The following is a 19,518-nucleotide window of genomic DNA, read 5'->3' on the forward strand; positions in this document are numbered from 1 at the left end:
CCCACATAATTTAGGTAGAATGACTACAATTTGGGATCCAGTAGTAGTCATGTGATACAGAACCTGACAACAAAAACAACACACACAGTACTCAGAGTATGTTCACTCAAGGATGGTTGACATTATTTACACAGTTGATTTCTGCTAATTATTGGAACTTTTCCCTGAGTCCTGAAGGAGTTACAGGCATGCCACCCCAAAACAAGCCACTGTGGTATATCAACTATTTTGAGTTAAAATCAGTTGAAAAGTAGAATATACAGGAATATTATTTTGATATCATTTATTAAAAGAAAGAGAAGAATTTCTCATGTGAAAGATGTCCTCCTGATACCACAAGAAGCGTGTCATTTTTATCAACAGGATGAAAGTTTAAGCTCAGGTGAATCTATACAAACAAATTTTTTCAAGAAATTTTTATATTCCTAGTCACTTTGCTATCCAATTAACTACTCTAGCCCAAGCTCCTTTTCATTGTCCCATTTTCATAATTTACTACTGTTTGTCCAATTCAGTGTATAAATGTTGAACTCAAACTGCATTTTTGAATCTTCATTTCCTTATGAAAGTTCTTGTGTTATACAAATTTTGCACTAAATAAATATGTATGCTTTTCTCCTGGCAATCTGTCTTATATCAAGGTAATTCTTAGGCTTGTGGGGAGGGGACAAATAGCAGGGGGAAAATAACTTTTTTCTCTCCTACAGTGACTAGTGAGAAGCAGACATTCTTTTGCACCAAAGTTACTAAAGTAATGATAAAAACTTGGGGCTCATGGAGTCACCAAAAAGAATTACCTTGCTCAGGAGTAAAACCAAAACAGAGCTGGGAGATTGAGAAAGATGAATGAATATTGATTAAGTGATTTGAGCCACTCAATGCTGACAAAATGACCAGGCAATAAAAATACGAGAATGAGAGCAAAGAAGTCAGGACAAGATTCGATCATCTTTGAAACTAGAAAATGGCTTCTGACTCCAATCACATACAGAAAATTCAACACGTGTTCCGCATCTCCTAACACCATAGCATCACCTGTGTCCAGCCAATATATTGTATGTGTTTATATACACACACACATATATTGTTTTACATTTGTTGCTTTTTTTCTTGATATTTTCCTTAGTTTTTTTTTTATTCCTCCTCTGCTGTTGTTATTTATTTTTTGTTTAATTTTTTGTTGTGTTGTATTTTTATTTTTATCATTTTTAATTTCTTCAATATCAAGGCCTCTTCCATTTTTTGTCTTTTTTTATTTCCTTTTTATTTCTCCGTTTTTTTCCTTTTTGGTAGAGATTTTTCTACTTTTATCATCTTTCCCACATAAATTTCCCATATTACCCATAACATATGTCTTTTGCCCTTTCTTCTTTACCTTATACCATATTTTTAATTTTTATCTCTTTTTCTTTTTTTTCACATTTTTCTCTTCTCTAAGGGCTGCAGTATCACATTAGTCTGGATGTGGGATCATGGCATTGGTCTAGTTCAAGGAGTCCATGAGCTCATGATCTTGGATATCCTCTAGCTTTAGACTTAGGAAGGAGGGTATTGGTAGGTACCCAGTGAGACATATTGCTGATTTCTTTCTATATTTTGCAGGATGAGGTCCTGGTTTTGCCAAGGATGGTAAGGCAATACTGACATCAAGGGAATCTAAAATATGGTTACAAAAACAATAAAGAAAATTGATGAAAAAGTAGAAAAACAGAACCAAAAAATTGACAAAGATATGAAGAATATAGAAAGGATATGGCAGAGCTTAAGGACTAAAAAGAGTAAATAAGGGATCTGAAAGATCCAGCATCCAGTCCCTATGGGACTGTGGTCTCAAAGCTCTCTCCAGCCTTCCCAGAAAATCCATCCAACAGATTGCTCTGACAACAAAATGGTCCTCCCAATTAGTGGCCACCCAAGATTGCATCTGATTAAAACAAGAAACTCTACACCCAGAAATTTGACAATGTGAAGGAAATGGACCAATATCTGGAATCATACCATCTCCCTAGAGTTAACCAGGAAGAAAATAGATCACTTACACAGTATCTCAATATTAAGAACTGAGATTGAAAAAAACAATAAAAAAATGTTTCCAACAAAAGAAAGCCCTTAGACCTGATGGCTTCACACCACAATTCTATCAAACCCTCAAAGATGAGTTTTAGTTATGCTGCAAAAACTATTCCAAAACATTGAGAAGGAAAGAATCTTCCCTAATATATTCTATGAAGGAAACATCACCCTGATACCAAAATTAGGTAAGGACCTACCTAAAAAGGAGAATTACAGACCAATTTCACTAATGAATATTGACACAAAAATACTTAACTATCTTAGCTAATAGACTACAGCTTCACATTGAAAAAATTATTGGGCAGCCCCTGTGGCTCGAATGAGTAGGGCACCAGCTTCATATACTGAAGGTGGTGGGTTCAAACTTGACCCCAGCAAAAAACTGCAAGAAAAAAAAAATTATTCATTGTATACCAGAGGTGGTGGGTTCAAATGTAGCCCTGGCCAAAATTAAACAGAAAAAAAAAAATTATTCATCACAATCAAGTAGGCTTCATGGAGGGAAACAAGGCTAGTTTAATATATGCAAATCCATAAATGTAACTCACCATTTTAATAGAAGCAAAAACAAAAACCATATGATCTTCTCAATAGATGCAGAAAAAGCATTTGATAAAATCCAGCATCATTTTTTAATAAGAACACTTAAGAAAATAGGTATAGGTGGGACATTTCTTAAATCGATTGAAGACATATATGACAAATATACAGCTAATATCATATTGAGTGGAATAAAACTGAAAGCTTTTCCACTTAGAACTGGAACCAGACAAGGATATCCACTACCACCACTAGTATTTAACATAGTGCTGGAAGTTCTAGACAGCGCAATCAGCCAATAGAAGAATATGAAGGACATCCAAATGGGGGCAGAGATGGTCAAACTCTCACTCTTTGCCAGTGATATAATATTATACTTAGAAAACCCCAGATAGTCAATCATAAGACTCCTCAAAGTGGTCAAGAAATACAGTAACATCTCGGGGTATAAAATCAATGTCCATAAATTAGTAGACTCCTTGTATATGCCAATAACAGTCAAGTTGAGAAGCTATTGAAAGATTTATTTCTCTTCACAGTAGCTTCAGAAAAAAAAAAGAAAAAAAAAGAAAAAAATCTAGTAATATACCTAACATAAGAGGTGAATGACCTCTACAAAGAGAAACTCTAAGAATAGAAATATCAGAAGACATCAATGAATGGAAGAATATACCATGCTTTTTTTGCTGGGAAGAATCAACATTGTTAAAATGTTTATACTACCCAAAGCAATCTACAGATTCAATACAATTTCTGTTAAAAAAAACAACATCATAATTTAAGGACTGGAAGAAGTATTTCTTCAATTTGTATGAAAACAAACAAAAAAAAAAAAACCTCTTATAGCCAAGGCAATTTTAAGTAATAAAAATAATTCCAGAGGCTTCACTCTACCAGCTTTAGGTTATATTACAAATTTTTTTCCTTTACTTGTTTTAAATCTTTTGCTACACTTTCTTAAGTGCATTGTTCTAAGAGAAGTCATATATCTTTTTTTTTTTTTTTGCTGTTTTTGGCCAGGGCCAGGCTTGAACTCTCCACCTCCTGTATATGGGGACAGTGCCCTACTCCTTTGAGCTACAGGTGACACCCCCAGATATCATTTTTATCATCATTTCTCTATAGGTAAAATTATTTTTCTCTTTAGGGTATTTCAAGTTTTTCTTTGGATTTGTTAAGTTTGGATATGATCTGCTTAGATATGAACTATTTGGGGAAACTTATTGGCCTGATCTCCAAGCTTCCTTGGTCTGGCATGGTGTCTATTATAGTTATTTGTATTAGCCATTACTACTTAAAATAATTCTAGCAGCACAATTCAAGATTGCAAAGACAGGAAAACAACCCAAGTGCCCACTAATACATGAATGGATTAATAAAATGTGACATATGAATGTATAGAGTACTTCTCAGACATGAAAACAAACAAACAAACAAATAAAACCCAGTAAGCTAGTATCATTTGGATAACCTGGATAGACTGGCAGACCATTCTTTTAAGTGTAATATGACAGGAATGGAGGAACATACAATGTATTCAATATCAAATTGGAACTAATCAATCAACACTATGATTGATAACTCATAACTCTCCATGAAAACTAAGCTCGGGGGGAGCAGAGGTTGGTAAATTCACACCTACTGTATACAGTGCACACTATCTGGGTAATGGGCACACATAACTTTGATTAAAACTGTACAAAAACAAATTATTGAAAAAAATTTTATCCCCTAATAGTCTAAAATAAAAAGATACATAAAAATTGAAAATATAAGATTTAAATAAGAAAAAAAATAATTCTTCTGTTTCTTTCTGTCTTTTAATCCCTTGCTGCTATTCCCAGTGTACATATATAGGTCTTTCATAGAAGTCCCACAGTTCTTGGATATTATGTCCTATTTTTCATTTATTTTTCTCTTTACATTTCAGTTTGAGAAGTTTCTAATAATCTATACATATATATAATTATGAATACATATATATCTTCAAGTCACTAATTCTTCTCTACATTTCAGAATATTAGGGAAACACGTGTTGTTTGTTTGTTTGTTTGTTTGTTTTACATACTTTGTTTCTGTACAGAGTCAAAGTTAAAATTGTGTTCTAGACCTGGCAGTGTGCACTATACCTGCACACTGGTATATGAGTGTGAATTTACCAATTCCTCCCTCCCTCCCGCAGCTTGATTTTCACTGGACACTTAAGGGTTCATCATTGATTAGTTCCACTATAATATTGAGCATATGAGTTTGTTTCTCCATTCTTGCAATGTTTCACTTAGAAGAATGTTTTCCAGTTACATCCATGTGACACATAAAGTGGTACTCCATGATATCCATATACCGCAATCCATTAATCCATTTCATGTCTTGTTGGGTCCTGTTCTTTCTGTATCTTGGTGATTGTGAATTGTGCTGCTGTAAACAGTTGAGTGCAGGTGTCCTTTTTATAAAACATTCTTTATTCCTTTGAATATTCATTCTCTCCCCATCTGTGTTCAGTCCACTGATGAGCCTATTAAAACCATTCTTCAAAAAAAAAACAAAAAACCATTCTTCATTTCTGCTGCTGAGCCTTTATTTCTAACACTTTCTTTGCTTCTTTCTTTAGATTTCTCACCTCTGTTTACATTACTTATCTGTTCTTGCATGTTGTTGACTTTTCCCATGAGAGCCCTTAGCATATTAATCCCACTTATTCGAAATTCCCTGTTCGATGGTAATCCCCAACTCTGCCACATTTGATTCTGGATTCTTGCTTTGTGTCTTTAGACTGTGTTTTCCTCTCAACTTTTAGCATGTCTGGTAAACTTTTTACTGAAATCTGGGTATGATATAATAAGTAGTATAAATGAGGGTGGGTGTTTCCTTACCTGGCTTCTTGTTATGCTACATTTGATGTTTGCTGTAGTTGCTGGTGTCGGAAGCTTCTATTTCCTTGAATAGTCTCATTTTTGTCTCCCCTGTTGTCTTTGCTTTTTTCTAGAAATGTCTTTTCAAGTAGACTCTGGGCTTCATACTTTTCTTACTGTTATAAATCTGGAGCCTTGTAGATGTCTCTTCCATGATCTTAAGGTACTGAAGAGGGCAGGCTTGCTGTAATCTCATGATTAACATATTTCTCTTCTTTAGTGGGCAATTGTTGCTAGACTATGAACTTCAAGAGCACCTTTTAGTCTATTTCCTTCCCTTTTTTATGAGATAAAAAGGCTAAAGATGGCTGGACCTAACTGTCCTTTCCTCGGATCAGATCAGGCTGTGACAAATTATCTCACTACGGGGCAGATCTTCATTATGAACAGTGAAATGCTCTAGATATATTTCAAAATCATTGCTTTTTCTCTTTTTCCTGTTAAAAGCCAGGGACAGTTTTATCTGTTTTATTTTATTTATTTTTTAATATATTGAGAGAACTTGCTGAAGCTCTTGGAGGTGAAACTCATAAAAGCGGGGGGGGGGGCACTAAGTCTTCCTTCATTTCCCCAAGGCTTTAACTCTGATGCTAAATAACACTAAGTCTCTAGAAATTTACTAATTAGTACTTCAGCATTTCCACGTTACTGGCTCCAGCAGCTTCTGTTCCGGTTACATTCTCTCTCTTGTCTCTCCAGTTTTGGGAGCAGCAGTTTGCCCCATCACCTTCCTTCTCTAATGTATTTTGGAAAAGATGTTAGATTTATTCAATTCTGTTCATGGTTTGAGGTTGAGAGTGATGGTTTTTTATGTCCAAATGGGAAGGAAAATTCAGGTTTTTAAAAAAGATACTTTCAAAATGTTAATTTTATTTCTATGTGTTCCTAGAATGCAGAATTGTTTTATGCCCCAGAACAATGTCAATTTTTGGTAAATATTTGCTATATTTTTGAAAATAACATCTATCCTATAGATTTCCTTGTAGTATTTCATATATGTCAATGTGGTATTCTTTGTTGTTTAAAGCATTTATATCCTTAGTAAAATTCATATTCTTTTTAGAAACGGAGAATTACACAATATCAGCCATTGTAGATTCAGGGCAATTTATTTTTTCACAAATGAATAAAATCTTTAAATTTTTGCTTCTTATACTTTAAGGCTATAAAATAAGTTAGACACTTCCTCATGATTTTTTTATCTTTCAGTAAATTATTATTATTTTGAGATGTATCTACCATCAACAATGTTTATTATCTTCAAGTCTATTTGTATAATATGAATATGACTTTCGAATTCTTTTGCTTAAAGACAGCAAAGCCTTTTTTTCCTCTTTCATGTCAGCCTTTACACACCTGTCTGTTTTCAATGCTACAATTTTGTCCTTTTTATGAAGAATATAATCAATATACATATAACCTCATTATTAATTATATATAATTTTCAATTGATGCCTGTTTTTATTTTTGTTACTTCTTTGATTCAATAGTGGTTTTTAAAAAATATTCTCCTCTATTTGTTTAATACAATCCAAAAATTATAAAAAAATTCTTTGATTCATCAAAGCCTAATAGAAAGAAGGGCACATTATATGTAATACAATTAATACATTTACCCTAATCCTGACTTACCTTCATCATTATTATATATATTTTATTATTTATATTTTCATAATACATGATTTTAAAAGTTTCATCCATATAAATCCTTATTTATGTCATAAATACCTACATATTTACCAATTTTATATATAAATGAGCTTCATTGTTTTTTAAATTTTCTACAGTCTGAAGTGTTTTAATTTTTATCTTGCCAATGGTGAGACATCATATTTTTGTTAGCCTAAAATGTCTTTTTTAGTTTATTTCTTAGAAATCATTTGCATTTATTTATCATTTTCAACACATTTGATACATTATTCAATTGCTTTTTGACTTTTATTGGTTTTGTTTAGCATGAACCATTTTAAATTATTTGCATTCAAAAATTTTATGAAGAATTTTTCCAGAAGATTGATCAATTACTCCATTTTGCTTTATTTTATATACTTATGCACTATTGCCTTGTCACGCCTTAAAGACACACTTACTAAGTTATTTCTGTCAGAAACAAACTTCTTTATGTGCTTATAATTTTTTACTTGTTTTCATTCTTGCATTGATTTGTTTTCTACCCAAGCAATTCATTTGTTTTAATTACTGTGCCATCATAATAAATGTAAAGCTTAACATATTAGTCCTTCTGTGTGGAATAGTCGTCTTTTCAAAAGATTTCTCATCTTACATGGTCTCTGTACCATGTTAATATTACAATTATTTCCTGTTTGAAAAATCTTAGTATATTCTCCTGAGAAAAAAATACATTTTCTTGTATTTTCTGACATGTAAGACTTAATTCTCATTTATTAGTAAAGATGCATAATTACATGATATTTAAAATATGGCAACTTATAATTTCCAATATTGTTCCTGTTTCCTGAGAATTGGCATTCTTTATCACAGCTTAATATGTAGTTTACCCCATGATTCTACCATTTACTTTTTGTCCAATTGTTTGTTAGATGTCAAATATTCTGCATCTTATATGTTAATTTTGTAGTTCTTGGTATCACTGCTGCTGCTGGTGGTTTGTCTTTGCCGTGGCTAGTTTGTTATTGCCCTTTTTTTAGCAGCATAGAATCCATTAGTTTTTGAGGTAATGTGCATGGGAGTTTTTTTTTAAATATATATGCAAAATATGAAAAAAATTTCCTCTGCTCTTGGAAAGTTTTTTATGTATAGTGGTCAGATTTAATAGTTTTTCCTATGTTTTTTCAAAGCTTTGTTCCTTTTTAACGTGTCTTTTCAATTCTCATGTAGATATGGTGCCAGGCTTTTCACTACAATTCATCACTCCTTCCTCAGCCATGCTTGATGCACAAACTTTTATTGGTTTTAGTTCCTACTCTCCCGAGAGCAATCAGGAGACCGTGTTGAAGTGGAAGGTTACCTGATATTCATGGGTAGAGGCAGAAACTTGGGGTCATCCAGCTTCAAAAACCATGTCTCCTCTCTCAGTCTCACTCTGTGCTTTGAGCTTTTCATGCCTGGATTTGTTGCATAAATCAGTTTTTTTCTCGCCTAACTTTCCCCTTCAGGCATATATGTTCCAGGCTCTCATTCCTTGCCTTTTGTGTTGAGCTCTGATAAAGAAGGGATTTAACCTATCCTAAAACTAGACATATATTTGAACATGGTTATAGATAATATCTTCCCAGCAGGAACCATAATTTTAGTTTTAGGTTTCTTGTTCGGGTATTTGATTGTTTTCCTCTAATTTAAAAATGGTTCTTCCTCATTTTTCAACCTTCCACTCAAATATTACCTCCTCAGAGAAGTCTTCCCTGACCACAGCGCCCAGCTCATGGCCTGCTATAAATACCTGCTTTATGACCAATTTCTCAGAACTTACCTCAAGCAATTTATTATATTTCACATTCTTATTTCTTGACATGTCTCATTCAACAGTAGATCCCAAGCACATGAAATGTACCTGGTTGAAGGCATGAAGTACATGGGCCATAGACGTCTGAAGAAGGAAGGAATGGGAAGGAATATGTCATGTTGCATCCTGAGGTCTGGTCACTAAAACATGGAATGAAAGTTTAGCGTCTTGCCTCAGGTCACGTTACTTGTGTGCCTCTTAGTGATGATAAGGCACTTAAAATGTTGTTAATTTAATAGGAATGGAAATAATTTCATTTGTCACCCCCTACGGGATTTTTGTATTAGGGACTCACTTTCTGAATCCACAAAGTCCACATGCACCACAGACTGCCATGTTTTTGGAGCATTAACCAAGTGATACTGAGACTTTAAATTATTTTTCAACTCTCCATCTGAGCTTCAGTTAGTTAATACTAACATTGAAATGTGATCTTACTACAACTTCAGTTTACCAACTTTCCCTGGTTTCTTTCTTTCTTTTTTTTAAGTGTTCTATGGGTGCGTGCATCATCTGTGATATGAGCCCAGAAGCATGGCCAGTTCTCAGATGACCTTTTTCTTCCCTTTACAAGAATCAATGTCCTGCTGTTTTACTATTTGTGAACTTTTACACATTATTGTATATATATTGTTTAAAAAAAGACACTGAAAGAAAGGTCCCTCTAAGGACTATAAATGAAAAATTGAAGGCTTTAAAGCATCAGAGTAAAATGCATATTTCATGCCATAGTGGTAAATGCTGTGTTCTGTTAGCAATTCTGCTATCAGATCAGGGACTCTTCTGTCCTTTATTGAATTTCTAATATCATACGAAAGTTACTAATGTCATAAAAGTCTTAAAGTATTACTGACTTTCTATCATGCTCTTGAAGTGAATTTTTATAGCATTAGCAAAAACAGAGTTTCAAAATACCATATAAACTGACCAAAATGATAATAAAAAAAGCCCCAAAATCAATAATACAGTTTATTCTGCTGATCTGTTTGAAGCATCCCATATTTCATGTTCACCTCTGTCTCTTTCACTGGCTCCTGCTCATTGATAAGAGTTGGAAAATTCCAATTTCCTCCAAAACAACATCTAGTCTTTAGTAGATTTTCTTCCTAAAAATAGAGTGAAAATTGCTGGTATTATTATTTATAGCAAAGAATGTTAACAAGTACCTGCAACAAAATATTCCTGCAAGCTTTACAAAAACTACAACAGAACGTAGAGACCAGTGTACAAACAAACCTCTAAGTGTCATCAGCTGTACTTCAAAATATTTTCTTCTTTTTTAGGTCTTCTACATATGGAATCATTCAACTGTGACAGACAGATCTGCCACGTATTTGGGGAGTTATTTTTATTTACTGTAAACACCATATTACACATGAAAAATAAGAAAAAATGTGAAAAAAGTTTGCTTTCCTCCAATTGTAAAGAGACAAACTAATTCTTATTCCTTACCACTCACTGTATTCTAGTAATGTTAATTCATTGCAGTTGTTTGTATTTGAAAAAGTAAACTGACCACAAAAACCACTTTTAAAAATTCACACTAATTCAAACTAGTGTTCAAAAGGTTGACTTTTTCCTAGCCACAATTCCATGTTACTTAGAGAATAGCACGGTCTTAAAATTTGCTGGACTCATTCCGGCTTTTTATTTTTTGTAGTAAAATAGCTAGTTTGGGTTACTTATTACTCATGTACACATTTTTTTTTTGTATATTCCATAGGCAATTTATGCCAAAAAATGGAATTTGGAAGACATTTTTAGGCTAATCATAAAACATTTGATTCCAAAAATTTGAAAAAAAAAATTGTATTTCTGTATATTATTCCATTTTGCTCTTCATTTCATTAACATTGTGTCACTGTTTCTATCAAAAACGCAAATGTAGATAAAAATAGCTTTCCATGTTTCAGACTGAAGCTGATTCATCACCTGTAGTTTTATCTCATGATTTGATCTGAAGACTTAGGGAAAGAGGAAGATCATTTTGGGTTTTCGAATTGTGTCTTCCAGAGGAAAACCAGCTTTAAGCTTCATCAACACGTGGATGAGCTATTGCCCCTTCTCAGATAAATTACTTTGTAGACACAGAAAACGCGTTAATAGCTTGTAATCATCAATTTAAATAGTGTATTATTGGTCGTGTTAATTGTAGGTGAACATTTTGGCAAAGCACCTTCGCAGGTGCTCCCGTGGAGGGATCTGGCGAGTTCTACATAAGTATTCTACCACCGCAGTTCTGCTTTGGAAAAATAGATTAAAGTTTCATGAATGTGCAATTTAAAACCATATTGCTAGAGCTCCCTGTAAAGAACCTTTTAACTAATTTAATAAAAATGCTCCTTTTTATGGGCCTGAGGAATAAAGTCTCAGAAATGGATAAGAGACGCTGCCTCAAGGCAAGAGAAAAGAGTGAGCCTTAGTAAGGCTATCGTTTCGCAAGTTCAGCCTCACAACTGCATTGGAGAACTAACATTACTTTTATTTGTTTTATAAATCTAGAAAGAAACCTGAGCCTCTGTGCAGTGTGAAGGCAAACTTTACCATTCAACACAGGTGCCTTGAAGCGCCTGGCCAGTCTCTGCAGGGACGGCGGCTACTCTGTTATTTTTTTTTTATTCTCTTACCCCAGCTACCTGCCCACCACCTCCAAACTATCACCAAGATATACTGGAACAGAAGTATCTAGTCAGAAGAGATGATTTATGGCAATAGTGGAGGGAAAGTTAATTGGATACTTTCTATGTACGGGCAGTTCTGCCGGTGATAACTGTATTCTGGTCACAGGAGAGGCCATGTGTCTAGGAACAGGATGATACAGCCCCTATTACTGGTCAATTAAGAGATAACAACACTGTGGCAGTAATTTGCCTCTCCATCTGCAACAATCTGTCACTAACTCTAAAAGCCACTTATCCTAGGAAGACAACCCTAAAATAACCTGAAGAATTAACAATAAAATGTAACCAGCAAAGGAAGAATTCAGGCAAGAGTTTCTCAGGAACAGAATCCATTTGACATTAGTATGCATTATTTTGAGTCTCCTAAATAGTTTTTCGATAGTTTTTCACATACTGGTGGAAGATAAATCTTGTTTTAAAATAATGAAACATTTCTTTTTGGACAAACAACAGAATATTTGAAATAATTTGTATCTTACTACTAATAAAAACCATTCACTACTTTTTAGAATGAAATAAACACTCTGATTTCTCAGGCTGACTAGAAAATTTTAGGATAGACATTCCAACCTTGGAACATTGGGCCAGTGTTTCTTGGGAGGGATCCTAGACAGAAATTGGGACTTCTCTGAAAATAATTTACTGTATTAATGGAGAAGGGACAAGAGCATCTCAACAGAAAACTCTAAGAAATTTCAAAGGCAGGCCCCACATTTATTTCTTCCTTGTAACCCAAATATTTCACAGTTTAGCAGAACACGGCCAGTATACAGATGTCCTGGCTCCCCAAGACCAAGAAATGAACTGAAAAGGAGAGAATGATAACCAGTTACACAAACAAATTTCAATGACCCTTATATTTTGTCTGTGTAAAAATCTTCTCCCATAACAAACTACTTGAACTTTTTAAGTTGTTTCCCAGAAGTGGTGGGTTTTCTGCAAGATACAGAAGGTGAGATGCCAAGGGCCTCAGCCAGATTTCCTAACTCCAAAACTCACCATCCCTTAGTCCTCCCCGGAAGCTAGACATAGACCCTGGTTAATGTTAACACAACCTGCCAAAATAAACATAGTCCCCAGGTTAATTTTTTCTCTTTAATGAGCTCTTTTTCTATTTATTGAAGAGACAGATTTGAGTCACTTTTTCTAATTCTCTAACAAATCATCTTTTGTATCTAAAAAAAGAACCCAAACCACTGTCTATCTTCCTTGTCAATCTTCATTGAGTCAATAATTGGATCTTTGTGTGAGCATCTGGATTGGGGCCAAAACCCCCTTGCAGTTTCAATTACAATAATCCAGCAAAATGTATCCAAAATGTAGCCACCAGTTAATACAAGATAATTACATACCTAATCTTTACAATATATTTATATATAAATCACAAATTCCCAATTGATGCAAGATAATTATGTAGTTAATTTTCCTAACAAATGTTGATATGAGTCATAAATATTGAAAAGGTATTCAATTCCCTTGTGAATTTTAGAGGCCATCACAAAGTTTCTACAGGTGAACGTTCATTAGTTTTCTTGAGGGCTTTAAGTGGTTGTGTTAGTAAATAGTATGTTAACAGGAGGCTAACATAACAACAGCAGTACTGTCTATTAACAATAAAATAAAAGTAGGTTCATGGTGTAGCTGGGCTCCTGCAGGTGGTGGAGGTGGCCACAGGATGATAAAATAGAAGAGAAAAGTTCCCAAAGTGACTGAGAAAAAGAACCAAATATTGGAGAAAGCATTATCAGAAGAGACGCTGCTGGACACCCCTCAGGGCTATTTTAACTTCAAAGCCCAGAGTCAAAGAAGAAGGAACCACACATGAGGAAGAACCCACAAAAAATCACTGCTTTCTGGGCGGCGCCTGTGGCTCAAGGAGTAGGGCGCCTGCCCCATATACTGGGAGTGGTAGGTCATGTCTGACCCCAGCAGAAACTGCAAAGAAAAAAAAAATCATTGCTTTCCTGAAGAACCAGACAAGATCTTCTCCTGTAAGAGATGACAATGTAGCTACCTCAGAAGATCCTGACTACAAAGAAATTATGGAAAGGGCAGAAAGGGAATTCAGATTATAAATGCAAAAACAATGAAGGCAATGGAAGGAGAAGTGGATAACCCACAAAATGATTCCCAAAATTGACCTAACAATTTAATGGAAAACAGCACAAACTCTCCAAGGATCTAGGCACAATTAGAAATGATATAAAGGAAATAAAAGAATAGAAAGAGCCCTTCAGAAAGTTTCAAAATGTAATACAAAGTTTCAGTAACAGATTAAGCCATGGAAAAGAAAGAGTCTTAGAGCTTGAGGACCAGGCTCTTGAACTACTCCATGTAAAGAGGCAGAAAAGAAGGTGAAAGCAGAGAAATCTCTCAGAGAATGACGTGGCTACACGGAGCACACCAACAGGCAAACAGAGATCTCTCCAAGGGAGAAGCAGAGTCAGAAAGGCATGGGAGCCCTAATCAAGGAAATTATAGCTGCAAATCTCTCTAATATCAGCCTAGATTCAGACATTCACTAGAGGGATATCAAACCCTGGGCCAACTCCTAACAAACAAAGCTTCTCCTAGACTTATTGTAATTTTCTGCTTGGCCAAAGTAAAAACGAAAGTAAAATTCTGCAAGCAGCCAGGAGGCAGCTCACACCTATAAGGGCAAACTCTTTGATACCGGAATTTTGTCTTCTCTCCTGGCTGGCTCACCAAATCTGATACCAGACTTTCAGGTTCTTAGTCTCGGTGATTTGAAGAATAAATCCGCAGACCACAGATCAGTGGCAAGACAGAATTTATTTACAGAAAAAGAATACAAAAACACTAAAGTTCCTAGTAGGGAGGGAAAACCCAAGTTGGGAGAGAAAGGCTCTCTCCGTTTTTCTCTCCTCCGTTTCTCTCAGTTTAGCGGTACATATAGGTGCATAGGTTCCTTCTACATGAGGCCAGGAAATGAACGGACACAGTCTAGCTGGGGCAAGGTGAATGAATGTACTAATGAATGGACAGTCTCTTCTGCTGGAGGAAGTTGAAACAATGTATTAATGAATGGACATAGTTCCCTCTGCTGGGGGAAGGTGAATTAATGAATGGACACAGTCCATTCATGGAATTGAGGCCTAGGAAACTTACATGAAATTGACCTAGGCATAGGAAATGGGGGTTCCTATTTAGTCATAAGTGAGACATCAAGGTGCCGGTGTCTCCCCAGCAGCTGTCCAGTCCCTTTGGCTACTGCAGCCTCCGGTCAGGGAGGGAGGCTTCCCCCACCCCTTGCCTACGCTCCAGCCCTCTGGTTCCTCCGCCGGCTGCCCCGCACCAACACCACCAAGGTGGAGGCGGAGGTCCTCCAGCCCTGCTCAGCTGAGCTGGCTGGGGGGGGCGCCACCTATCCTATATCACCTTCAGCATGTCAAGTGACTTTTCAGCTGAAATTTCACATGTCAGAAGAGGGTGGACTTCTGTCCTCAATCTTTTCACACAAAACAACTGCCAATCTAGGATTCAGTACCCTGCAAAACTAAGTTTCATCTTTGATGGATAAATTGGATCTTTTCCCAACAAGTAAACATTGAAGATATTTGCCCCTACAAGATCATCCCAGGAGGAAGTACTCCTGACGGAGCCCTACACAGACCACCACAATGGGCCACCAGCAAGTGAGGACACCCTGGAACTAAAGGACAGAGCTTATGGTGTCTTTTGAACCATATGATAACCAGCAGCACCACGATACCTGGGGACTGCAACACCCCACTGACAGAAGGAGCCAGATCTGCCAGTTACACATTGAATGAAGAAATGATGGACTTAAACACAACTCTAGAACAAACGGGTGTAACAGGCATATACTGAACAGTTTATACCACTACAAATGAACATGCCTTGCTCTCATGGGCTCATGAATCATTCCATAAGATCAACCACATTCTAGGACACAAATCAAGCATCAACAATTTCAAAAGAATAGAAATTATACCTTGTATATTTATGGACCACAGTGGAATAAAAGAACTCAAAGCCAACAGAGACACTTGTCCTAAGTCATCCTCCCCCAGGATCCTATTGTTAACCAGTAGTCAAAGAGGAGATAACTCAGAAATTCATTAGATTCCTGGAACAACTTGACAGTGAATCCACAGGCTATCACACCAGCTGGGATACTGCAAAGGCAGTCACAGGAGGGAGATTTACTGCATTAAATGCACTTATCTGGAAATCAGAAAGAGCAAGAGTCAACAAATCTAATTATCCATCTCAAAGAACCGGAAAGGGAAGAGCAATCCAATCCCAGACCCAGTAGAAGAAAAGAAATAACCCAAATCAAATCAGAACTGAATGAAATGGGAAATCATTCAAAAGATTAACAAAACAACAAGTTCTTCAAAAGAAAAATAAAACTGATAAACCCTTGGCCATGGTAACTAGAAACAGAAAGTCCAGATCTCTAATAAGCTCCATCATAAATGAAAAAGCTGATTCTTATACCTGATTGTCCTCTCATATAGTCAACGTCTCTCGAAAAATATTTCCCATTGTCTCTGAAACACCTCAAGTCTTTCACTTAAACAAACAATAACACCCACAACAAACAAAGCGTAGTCCCTCCCAAACCCAAGTCAAACTCTTTAAAAGAGAAATGTAGACCCACTCATTCTTTGTCTTCATGGTGTAACACATTCTACCCTGCTCCAGTCTGGCATCTGGCCCTGTTCCTCCAAAAAAACATGTCTTGTTAAGGTAACTGACAACCATGGGCATCACTAAACCCACTGTATATTTTTCAGACTTATTTCACATGACTCCTTAGGAGCACTGGCTACTGACCATCCCTTCCTTGAAGGACTTACCATCTTCAGTAGCACAACACAACTGTGGCATCTGCAACTCCTCTGCACCCAGCTCATCTTCCTCTACCTGACCAAAACAAACAAATTGCAAGTCTATTTCTGGTATACTCAACACTCATTTTACCTATACACTTAACAGTTTTAATTTGTAGTCTAGGAAGGCTTGAGTCTATAATCCCAGCTATTCAGGAGGCTGAGGCAGGAGGATCCTTTGAGTCCAGGAACTCAAGATCTACGTGGGCAAGATAACAAATCTAATAAATAAGTGACCAAACAAACAAACAAATGGAAAAAGTAAAATAAAATAAAATCAGTCTAGATCTCACTTAGCTCTACACTTCTGTCCAAAAGGCTCTTGGATGACTCAAAGGCATCTGAAATTTATTAAGTCCTATAATCTACAAAGCTGAAGACACACCCTTTAGAGTGGGAGAAGATATTTGCACTCTGTGAACCGGGCAAAGGACTCATCAGCAGAATCTGCAGTGAACTTAAGCTTATCAACAAGAAAAGAGTGAACAACCTTTTAAAAATTAGGCAAAAGACATAAATAGAAAAATTTCTCATGAGAACAAAAGAGTGGCCAAAAAACACATTAAAAGATGTTCATCATTCCCAAATATCAGAGAAATGCAAATAAAAATGACTTTGAGGTATCACCTAACCCCAGTAGGAAAGGCCCACATCACAAGGTCCCAAAGCAGTAGGTGCTGGTGTGGGTGCGGAGAGAAGGGAACATTCACACACTGTTGATGGGGCTGTGAGCTGGTGCAGCCTCTATGGAAAGAAGTGTGAGGAGTCCTCACAGAACTAAAAGTAGACCTATCATTTACCCCCACAATCTGCTACTAGAAATTTACTGAAATTAAAAAAAAAAAAAGATTTTTTACCATAGGTACCTTGTACGTGCATGTTGACAGCAGCTCAGCTCATCATCACAAAGGTGTAGAAATGGTCCAAGTGCCCATCAAGCACAGGAGTAGACTTACAAACTGGTATATTATACCGTGGAATGCTATTCAGCCACAAAATGATGGAGATTTTGCAACCTGAATGGAATTGGCAAACATTCTCCTAAGCAAAGTATCACCTGATTGGAAAAACAATCTTCAGGTATACTGAATACCAATTTGAAACTAGAAGATTAAAACTCACAGACCCATGTGAGAGGAAATGTCAATTAAATTCAAGAAATGGGCAGAGAGAGGAGAGGCCAGCAGCTTCCCACCCAGTGGGTACGACTCATGGTTCCATGGTACGCTCCCTGGGGGGACAGGTACAACCCTGACTTTAACCTTCCACATGTAAATGATATAACCTTTGTACTCTCATATTAATCTGGATAAAAGAAGGTAAAAGTCGTTTCTTATTTCTGCAAGCCCTGGTATGGGAACTAATGTGAGGAAGAAACACACTCGAAACATTTAAATTCAATATGATTGTTGTTTGTTTGTTTTTTTCCTGAAAAATGAAGGCTTTTGTTTCTCTCCTCACAATCACCTTAAAAACCAGCGCTCTTCCCTAAATACGAAAAAACAAACTAATTGACGTTATCTACTAGAATCAGGCCCTGCGTTCACAGAACTTGCTGGGTGATTATGTCTTCTCAATCCCCTCCATACAAAAGGCCGAGTATGCCACCGATATGAAAAGCATTTTCAGAGTGGAAGTAATTTAAATTGATCTTCCTTCTTTAAAATATCTTAAGGCTTTTAACAGAGGAGAATTTTCTTCTTTGAATTTAGCAAGCTGCCATTTTCATTTTTAACAAGAATATTAAATGCCATTGAAGCATGAAACCCAAACGTTTCTTTGCTGAAAAAATTTTCTTAGAAAACTGACAGCTTAAAAAAGGTAGAAGTAAAAGAATATTTAATGACAAGATTATGTGACTGTTCCAAAATCTTCACCCACACCGCATCATCTTTACTTCTGCTGTTTACTACTGATCTGTACATTTCACCTTGCTTCAGTGGTTGACAAAGGCCCTGGAAATTTCTCTGTCAGAAATTCATTTTCAGCAATTTACATTTGACATTTGAAAACGATCATTATAGTGTTCACCATTGAGGCTCAGCACCAGGTCTTCTGTTTTATTCACTGTAGCTTCTTGCATAGGAGGACACATTATTAAATTTAAAATATCAAGTTTACAACTATTCCGTCTCGTCAGGTGACCTAGTTGATGCAAAACTCCCATCCACATATAGTGGATGAGAGTGTTTTTCAGTTAAGCCGCTATGGGTTTATGTTTCAATTTCACATTACCCAAAATTCACAATCTTTCCTAAAGTTCTGGTTGCATTTGAGAGATAGCTCTGGTTTTCACTTGAGATGGGAAAGGTAGTAATGATTTTCGTGTTCTGAGGTAACTGTTTTTGGATGCAGTAATGGATCTGCCAGGCTAAAACTTGCCTCTGGAAATGGACCCACAGAAACAACTACGTGAGTAGCAATAGGAAGCGTAGAGTGTTTGATGTTAATAGCTGATGATTGTCAGTCTTAAGGGATCTTCTTGTATACGGAAATGGAAAAATAATAGCTGACCAATAAATTATCTCTAACACTTTTTTGGGTATCTTTTTGGTCAATTCCTAGTAAATTGTACATCGTAAATTACCTATCAATATTCGCAAAATTACATTGATATTATCTAAAGTCTCCACCCTAAAAATGTGTGACTACTGTTTCCAAAGTAAATAAAGAGATTTTCTGTCCTTAGATCAGACATATTTAATGTCTTGACATATATGGGTGAGAAGACACCGCTGGTCATTCAGACTATCTTTCTGGCAGGTGCATTTGACCTTGTGCACTGAAGGTCACCTCTATGGGTTGATACTGTGGGTTGCTTAAGGTGCTTAAAATAAAAAAAAAAAGTATTATTCTGTATTAATAAAATAATATGGTGGCAATAATAGATTTTTTTTTTCTAATCCAAGAAGTTGTTTCAAAATAAATTTGTATATTGCACTAACACA

Source organism: Otolemur garnettii, unplaced genomic scaffold (genome assembly GCF_000181295.1).
Source record: "Otolemur garnettii isolate 467f Iridium unplaced genomic scaffold, OtoGar3 scaffold00030, whole genome shotgun sequence".
Taxonomy (NCBI): domain Eukaryota; kingdom Metazoa; phylum Chordata; class Mammalia; order Primates; family Galagidae; genus Otolemur; species Otolemur garnettii.